At 40.1% G+C, this 8,498-nt stretch overlaps 2 protein-coding genes across 6 annotated transcripts in view; one reads left to right on the top strand and one right to left on the bottom strand.

The window, feature by feature from the left end:
• Positions 1-246, bottom strand: part of NAA35 (N(alpha)-acetyltransferase 35, NatC auxiliary subunit) — a 27,635-nt gene extending 27,389 nt beyond the window's left edge. The window contains exon 1 of one of the 4 annotated variants that reach the window (XM_026088490.1): positions 89-246. The gene's annotated coding sequence lies outside the window, so the exon portion shown is untranslated. The remainder of the gene's footprint in view (positions 1-88) is intronic. The other 3 variants (XM_026088489.1, XM_026088491.1, XM_026088493.1) reach the window with 3 other exon arrangements.
• Positions 247-334: 88 nt separating this feature from the next.
• Positions 335-8,498, top strand: part of AGTPBP1 (ATP/GTP binding protein 1) — a 75,077-nt gene continuing 66,913 nt past the window's right edge. Inside the window, exon 1 of one of the 2 annotated variants that reach the window (XM_026088477.1) lies at positions 335-421. The gene's annotated coding sequence lies outside the window, so the exon portion shown is untranslated. Of the gene's footprint in view, positions 807-8,498 lie in introns of both variants that reach the window. The other variant, XM_026088476.1, reaches the window with a different exon arrangement.

Below are 8,498 nucleotides of genomic sequence, written 5' to 3'. Positions count from 1 at the left end.
CGCGGGGCTGGCTCTGCCCGGAGCCCCGGGGAGGCGCGGCGAGACGGGGCAAGCGGCCGCCGGCGTGGGCGCGAGGAGCGGCCATTACCCGCCTCCCCGCTTCGCGCGGGGCGCGCGGCGCTGCAGCCGTTGCCTCACCCACCGCGTCGCCTCGGCGCCGCGTGCCGGACCCGCTTCCTCCTGCCCTCGGAGCGCGCCCGGGCCGCTGCCGCCGCGCACGCGCAGAGACGCCGGGAGCCCGGGCGCGGCCTCAGGGTCAGGCGCACGCGCAAACGCTCCACAGGGCGCTCCCCCGCCCCTCCCCCTCTGCTGGAGCCTCCCCCCCTTCCCAAAGGTGCGCATGCTCGCGCCTCCGGTGCCAGTCCGCGGGGAAGGTGGCGGGGTGGCGCGTACCGCGAGAGCTGGAATCATCGCGAGAAAGGTGGGTGGTAACGGTGTCCCGCGACCGTTAGGCGCAACGGCTATCTGGGCTGCCGGTTATCCCGGCTGCCGGCGCCGCCGCGGCGTCTAGGTCCAAGTTTGAGGGGGCTCCGCTGCCCCCGGTGCTGGCGAGGATGTCCTGAGTGAAGATCGCAGCGGCTCCGGGCACCCGCTCTAGGAAAAGCCGGGGAGAGCCCCCCGCCCCCCCGACCACGGTGCCCGAAGACATGCTGGCTCTGGCCAGGAAAAAGACGGCTGAGGAGGAATCGGATGTGCTCCAGCATGTGAAGTCTGTTGTGAAGAGGGCGGTAGGGATCCGCTGCCCTCACTGTCTCCCCGGCGAGGTTACAAAGAAACTGGCTCAACTCGCGGCTGCAGGACTATAGGTTAGGAATTAGGAGAATTTTTTTTGCCTAGTAGAGCACCTGGAAAATGCTGCTTAATAAGGCCAGAAAATGTCCTTCTTTGAGGAATTCTTATGACAGTGTTGCTGTCACCGAAATCGGGAGTAAAACTCCTTAACACCAATGTAGCGTTAAGAAGCAGGCATTCTCTTTATTACGGCGCCGGGTGCACGGAGGATCGCTCCGCCCAGCGTGCATGCCGTATGTTGCATTAGCCAAAGCTCTGTTATATACATATGCATTAAATTTCCTGGAATGATTATACATGTTCATTCTGTTTCCTGGAACTAATTATCATATTTACATAGTCATTACGCATGCAGTCTGAATCTTTGGGTGGCTTCTCTGGGGGTCTCTGGTGGTCCCTAGTGATTGCTGAAGAGGTGCCTCTTAGTGTATTTCCATGAACTCTGAGCTCCTTTTCCGTATATGGTCTCGGCTTGGCTCATCTCTTTGTTTGCAAAAGCTGTCTCATTCCTTATCCTGGGTTCTGCTGGTTTATCTGTGCTCCTTCAGGATGTACCAGTCACAGTCCTTGGGTGCATTCTTGTCTGAGGCCCCTGGTAACAGTTCCCCTGTTCCCTCCCTTTGAGACCTCTTCTTGTCTGAGGCCCTTGGTTACATTGCTACTGATGCGCTAATTTTCTTTGGTTTGCCTCTGTGGGGATCTCAGGCCTTCTCAGCTCTGCGTTTCTGTGATCCAGTATCTTGCATCTCTTTCTGTGGTTGTTTGCACCCTAGCATGAGTTAATCTTGTGAGGCTATAATGGAGACCTTTGGTTTTGATGGTGGTGTGCTGAGTTGACCAGTAGGCAGTATGGTGCGGCAGTGCTGGTAGTCCTGGTGGTGTCGCCAAATTTGATCTGCCAAATTGAAAATAGGCTTGAGGCACTTTTTTCTGTGTATGGTGTTTCCTCTCATATCTTTCACTCTACCCATTTTTATGAAACGTATGTAGCAGAGTTTATATAACTATTTTTCTCTGTGGAGTTCACTCAGATATTTTGATGATCCACTATTTTTGCCAGTGAGGAAACTAGTAGACACTTAATAAGATGTCTTAGGGAGCCATACTCTTAGAGCCATTTACAGTGGATTTAATCTTTAATGTTCTTTCAGAATGCATAAACTGAATGGTTTCAGTGTTTCTGACAAACATCATCAGTGTAAAAGACAGCTGTTAGTATGCTTTGCTAACCAAGTAAACTAGCCTGAGTAGCTTTTGTCTCCAGTATTATGACAAAGTAGTTAAATTTCAAATGGAAACACTAAATTCATCTGTCACTCTTCTATCTAAAAGAACATGTTCCAAGTACAGAGTACTTGTCACAAGTAAAAGGAGAAAACTGTGTGAGTGCCTGTTAAACCAGTGGCATCACCTAACATGTGAAAAAACTGTCTTTAGTTCAAGGGCTGTTGATATCCTGGTGGTTCGTGGCTGTGCTGTAGTTATACTAACTTCCTAACAAGATATACAGCTCTATGTAATATAAATCTTCTAATGATCTCAACGTTATGGCCACAGAGTATGTCATTGTCTGAACCTAGCTAATGGGTTGTGGAAACCTGGTGGTGGTTAAACATCTGTAAACATAAACTAGTTTTATCTATTTTCCTCTGATAAAGAACACAGTGGTGCCTGGACCATCATTCAGCTCTCTAGAAAGAATGATAAATTTCTGGGGAATTCAGTGTTTAATTTCTTCAAGAGAGAAGGACTCTAGCCCATACAATAATCTGTAATGATCGTCTAGCTACCAAATTAATAAAATAATTCAGTATTTACTTAAAAATTCTGAGAAGGTAATATGTTTTAAATTTGTCACAGATGCTTCTTTAAGCAAATACCTGTTTATGTTTTTGCCCAGGCTGAATGGTAACAACTATGAGCTGGCTTTCATGAAGTTCATGGTGATCTCAGTCCAGTTCACAACAGACCAGTGAATACATCATAACTGACTGGAATCAGTTAGAACTTCTCTTGGCAAAAATACCTGAGTCAAAAATGAACACGAGGTTGGTCACCTGTGTGTGAAATGACCATAGCAGTTTAAAAAGCTTCCACATATTCACTGAAGGAATCTCTAGGCTGTTTTGTTTCAAGAACATCAAAGCACTTGTTTTACCTGATATAATACAATGAAGTGCACTGACAGAGCACTATGAAGTGTTGATCTGGCTTCTAATATGAGTGATATTCACATACAAAGAAATACCTCTTGTTTTTTCTTAGGTTTCCCACACACAGTAATTTTTGTTCCCCTTCCCTAAGACCTCAAGTCTGACTGGGATTGATTACAAAAGATACTGGTATTTAAAATGCTTTGGTGTTTAATACAAAAGCATCCCTCTGTTTTTAGTCAAGCACAACATTTGTTTAGGATCCATGAGATAATTCTCACTGTTAATAAAAACAGAACAGAAAAACAACCTGCAGTTAATTCTTGGTAGTTGTATCCATAATGTTGTGTGCTTCCTTCTTGGTGAAGTGGGTGTGGATTAAATGTAACCATTATGAGGGGATTGCCCCAATCTTAATTATTGACTAACTTTGTTCTGTTAATACAGTAAGAAATGCTTCATCATATACTTGATTTAAATCCTTTGTTTAAGGAAACAGAGCTATACATCAGCTAACTAGGTACTAACTAATTTATGGCCTAGTCAATCAACTGTCTTCTATTTTTGCCTTTCCCAAATAATGGTAAATTAATTTTGAAGGTACAGATGTATTTTGTGTGAGTTTGTAATAGACAGTGTCTATTTTTACACTGCAGAACCTCATACTAAAGCATTCTGAATTTTTAAGGATACTTACAAAGAGATATGAGCAGACTTGTCCTTACTATTCAGCTTAAGAAAAAAAAAATCCTGTAAAATTGTTCATTTAGATCTGCATAAGGGAAGAGGCATCTGCTATCTTTGAAGTACTGTATCCACAAAGGTCAGTCGAATTAAATGGAAAAACATAAGTTACCAGTAAGTCTTGCCTATTTATAACATGTTATATTTTCCTCATGCTCTGGAAGCTGTTCTTAAAACATGCTCAATAAACAGAAACAATTAGATTTAAGAGATGACTATCCTTTGTCTGCTGTAATAGCATGCATCAAGAATCTTAAGCATGTGGAGTTAAATAATGATCTGTTTATGGAAAATTACAACAAAATCAGTTGTTTATCATATTTCTGAATAACACAGTCAATCTTCCTCTCCCCAATGTAATGTCTTAAATCCATCATGGGAAGGGAGATCACCTGCTGCAAGTTATTTTTAAGTAGCTTTCCCCCCTAGAAATGGATATCACTTTTGAGGTCCCTCTTTTTCCCTTTGCCTTATCAAAGTACTGTGAAGACTGTTCAAGAATTAGCATTGCTTTAGATGCCCTTGTCAATGGAAGTAATTGGTGCAGGGAGAGAAGGAAAATAGAGATATGTGAAAGTTTGTGAAGACTTTCATAAATAGAAAGAAGGTGACCTTCAGCTGGGCCCAAGTCTGTTTTAATTCTTGCCGTTCTTTAATGGGCCTGTATTTGTGGAGTTTACCACAGATTAAGGGCCTATAAAAATCAACTGGAAAACTGCCCCAGTTTAGGTTCACAATGCTTAGCTCCCAACTTTTTACTAATACAAGCTGTTAAAATCTGATGCACTGAAATAACTAAAAACAGTTGTGATGGTATTCAGGATATGAAGAGGTAGTAGCATACTGTGTTGCCCTCAGTGCACAAATTAAATGATGTGCATAAAATCTTCCTTTTTTTAAATAAAACTGGGAGAATACAAGATTTGCTCTTTTTGTTGTATTAATACCCTGCATATATAAATCAAACTTGATGGTTGTCAGTAGGCATTCGAAAAAAGTGACCAACTTGGTATGAGCCTTTGAAGCACAGCGCATCATTTGGGGAATTCCTCCCCGCCTCCCCAAACCAACAACACAACCAACCAACCCCCCCCCCCCCAATATTAGATGAAAATACCATCAGTATACAAATCTATACATTCTGAGTTGGTCTATGCAAAAAATAAAGTTTATCTGCAAATTTCCACTTTTTACTTATGCTTTCAGATAGATCAGTTGATGGGTTGTTATTTCTTTTGTAATATTATAAAAGCAAGAATATCTGAATGAAACATGGATGTGATGTTGAGCTGAAATGCTTTTGCATACATTGAAATACAGTGTGTAGCAGAGCACAGAAGATCTCAAAGGTGAAAAAGAACAGAGGCTCTGTTGGAAAAGTACCAAGTGCTCTAATGGTTAGAGAGGATTGACATACCTAGAGATACAGAACCGAAAACAAATTCTTCAGTGTGTATGTAGAGAAAAGTGTTGGCTCTCAAATGGGTGAATGATTATTTTTTAGAGTCAAGGAGAACTAGCAGTCATGTTTATTGTCTGGAACTGGCTGGATTTGTTCAGTACATGGGACTATAGAACCGGTGAGGCAGATTTAACTACTACAGGTTAAAGTTTAATAGGAAACAATGAGTAACTGGGTGGTAATTAAAAAGGAAACAGAGAGGAGAACTTTTAGTCAATTACAGGGTCCTGATCTGTCTCTTCCAAAGTGCTGTGTACTTCATCTGTAATCACCTACTCAAAGAGAATCAAAGCTCTGAGCACGTTCCAGTATTGTGCTTTCAGTCAACATGGTTTTCTTTAGTGTGATTACAGCTTCTGTTTGCTTCATGAGAATTTGTTTGAATGCAGTAGGGATTCAAATAGTCCTATGCTGAGATCCTTTTTGTCCATTTGTACATGAATCAACATTGTCTTCATCCTGTGAAAATAAAACAATGATAGAACTTGTTTGATAGAACTTGTTTGTTAACAAGTTTTCTACAGTCTCCTGTTGGAGGTGTAAGAAGGCTTCCAAGAGAGAGGGAAAAAAGGAAGATTTATTCTGAGTGAACTGCAGTAGTTCTCACAGGGCTCATTCTGATTTCTGTTTCAACATCTACATAAACTGACTGACTGGATCTGATTTCAGTCAGTGGATGCTTCACTGTCTCCTAGTTAATAACTGTATTAGGGAAAATGTGGCCTATTTAATATTACTCTATACCAAAGATTGTAATCGTATATATTTGATGGTAACAGAAGTGTGTTATTCCTTTCCCTAGAAATCTTTCCACAATTGACTAGTAGCTAGCAGTAGTTGTTATTTTAGTTTTAAAAAAGTAAAAGCAGAAAAGGTATTGATCAGTTTCTCAACTGTAATAAATTTGCATAGTCTCACTGAAATCATGTAAAAGGATAATGGGTCTCTTCCTGCTTACATTTAATTACCATTCAAATATTTTGAAGAGCTTTTTCGTGTTCTCCTTTCTATTCCCACAGGGAATAACCATCAACTCTTAAAATTATTTATGATTATTTTAGTTATACACTTCTATCCTGGAAGTCTTACTGCACTATTTACATACTGGTAAACGTTGTAGAATCAGGTCATAAACATGCAATTGGAAGTGGGGAAGACTCTGTTTACAAACTTATGCCCCTCTGTCCGTGCTTGTCACTTAATTCATTATGCTTATACCTTGAGAAAAAATACTAAATTAATTTAATGTAATTGACTTCTATAAACATATAAAATGCCTTTTTTTGCTTATGTTGCTGAACATGTCCTTTGCCTTTTCTTGCCTTGCCCTTTCACAGCACTTGTAGGTTGACATATATTTGTTACTTTTTTGTAAGTGCTTGGATTGTCCTGCTAAGCATGTACCAGTGACAGAATTCCCTACAGATGCTGAAATTTGAGACTTAATCTTGTGTGGAACCTGCTCTGCTCCACAAGGCTGTATTATTGTGTCTGTTAATTTCAGGAAAGAGGGACTGGCTCCTTGCATTTAGTTGCAATAATATAATTTGCCATTGCCTTTTTTTTTTTTTTAACAATGCAGATTTATGGCTTTCTCTAACTAAAAAGTTAATTGTTTCCAATAGTTTCATGTACTTGTCAGACTTTACTTGAAATGTTGAACAATTTTGTGAAATCAAAAAAAAAAAAATCGCATTAATGTTACAGCATCAAATAAACGATTTAGAATTGTATTCTGAGAGTGATTTTAAGTATATCTTTACAAAGGATTCCAGAATAAACTGTTCGCTTTCACACGCAGTAATCTGTTTCAAAATAGAAACAAAACTAGGACAAGTTCTTGCAGACAGTCTCATACAAGTAAATTTCATCAGAATCAGTGGCAATTCTTAGATAAATAAGAATAGCATATGAATGTAAATAAGAATATTGGCTTGCAGGTACATTTGTACACCAGAGTCAAGTTTCCTAAAGATAAATTTCTAAATTTGTGCCCTGTAGAAATAAATACTAAATGTGGAATCACTTTACCTGCAAGAAAACCTAGGTTTAATGAATTAATGGCTCAGACCTTCAACTCTCATAAATAGATGTTTAGCTAGAAAAAAATAGGAGTTTTGTGCAGAACAATCTCCTGGGTGAAATAACTAAGATAAAGATTTTATTCTTATTTTGTGTTGGGGTTCCATTTATCTGCGTTCTTTGATTATGTTCCCAGTGCGAAAAGGTAATGGATTTCAGCAACTGATCCAAGTATTCTATTAGCCATATTGATATCGCTCATTTTTTCCTTTAAGTGAAATGACACTTTTTGACAGTCCTAAATTAATTGGATCTAATGCTGTGTCCTTCTTCTTCAGTAGAGAAGTCTCATCTTTTTAATTGACTTTTTTTTCTCATGTGCCAGCACACATACAGAGCTGTTTAAAAACATTCTTTTCTGAACTAACTTTTTAAGTAAACTAACTTTGACTTCAGCTTTGAAAAATGTAGTATATTTTTATCTGTATTCCCTTTAATTGCTCTTTACATGTCAATGCCTGCCTTAGACTATTTTTGTCTTCAACTGAGTCATATTTCAGTTTATTCCATCTCTTCTGCTAATGCCCTGACAGTGCTTTAGACTGAGTTATACATTCAGAGCCATTCCATGAGTAGAACTTTACAGAAAACTTGTAGCTGTAGTCTTTACTGGTTTAGAGTATTCTCTCTTCATAATAGTCCAGTATGACTGCTGTTAGGAAATGAGTGAGACTATTCCTACTCCAGTGCCAATACACTGCATTCTGATACCCTGCATTCCTTTTATTCAAGACTGCAGAACTGTAAGGCAGGAGAGGGAGGGATCTCCTTCCAAATGTATGTGTATGTTTTGTTTGTAACCCAAACCCAACAGGTTTACAAATTCTAGGGAGCATAATTGATGTTGAAATGCTGGAGAAAGACCAAGTGAACAGTAGTAAAAGTAAGGAGTACTGGTTATATCCCTTAACTGTTCCTATCCATTCATGTTAATATGGGGGGGGTATTAAGAAAATGTAATTGGCATTTATGCATAAGTGACACAATAACGGGCTAAACAATCTGTTAAACCACTTTAAACTTGAATTCACTCAATTGAAGCTGCAGTTGACTTCCCTGATCTAATGTGCAGAAGTTGGCTCACGCTAGCTAGGCAAAGACTAGAGTTAACAAAGTCCAAATTGGAGGATTGGTGTCTCCTCTCTATGTTAGCTATACAAAAGTAGTCCCCAAGTCCTAACCTCTGAGGTATCTGCTGACTTGCCACTAGAGCTGCTTGTTGTGTGTTCAGAAGGTGTGGAGTGAGTGTGTGTGTGTGTGTGTGT

Source organism: Apteryx rowi, unplaced genomic scaffold (assembly GCF_003343035.1).
Source record: "Apteryx rowi isolate R43461 unplaced genomic scaffold, aptRow1 scaffold_77, whole genome shotgun sequence".
In the NCBI taxonomy this organism is placed as follows: domain Eukaryota; kingdom Metazoa; phylum Chordata; class Aves; order Apterygiformes; family Apterygidae; genus Apteryx; species Apteryx rowi.
This window is presented reverse-complemented; position numbering and strand designations above follow the sequence as displayed.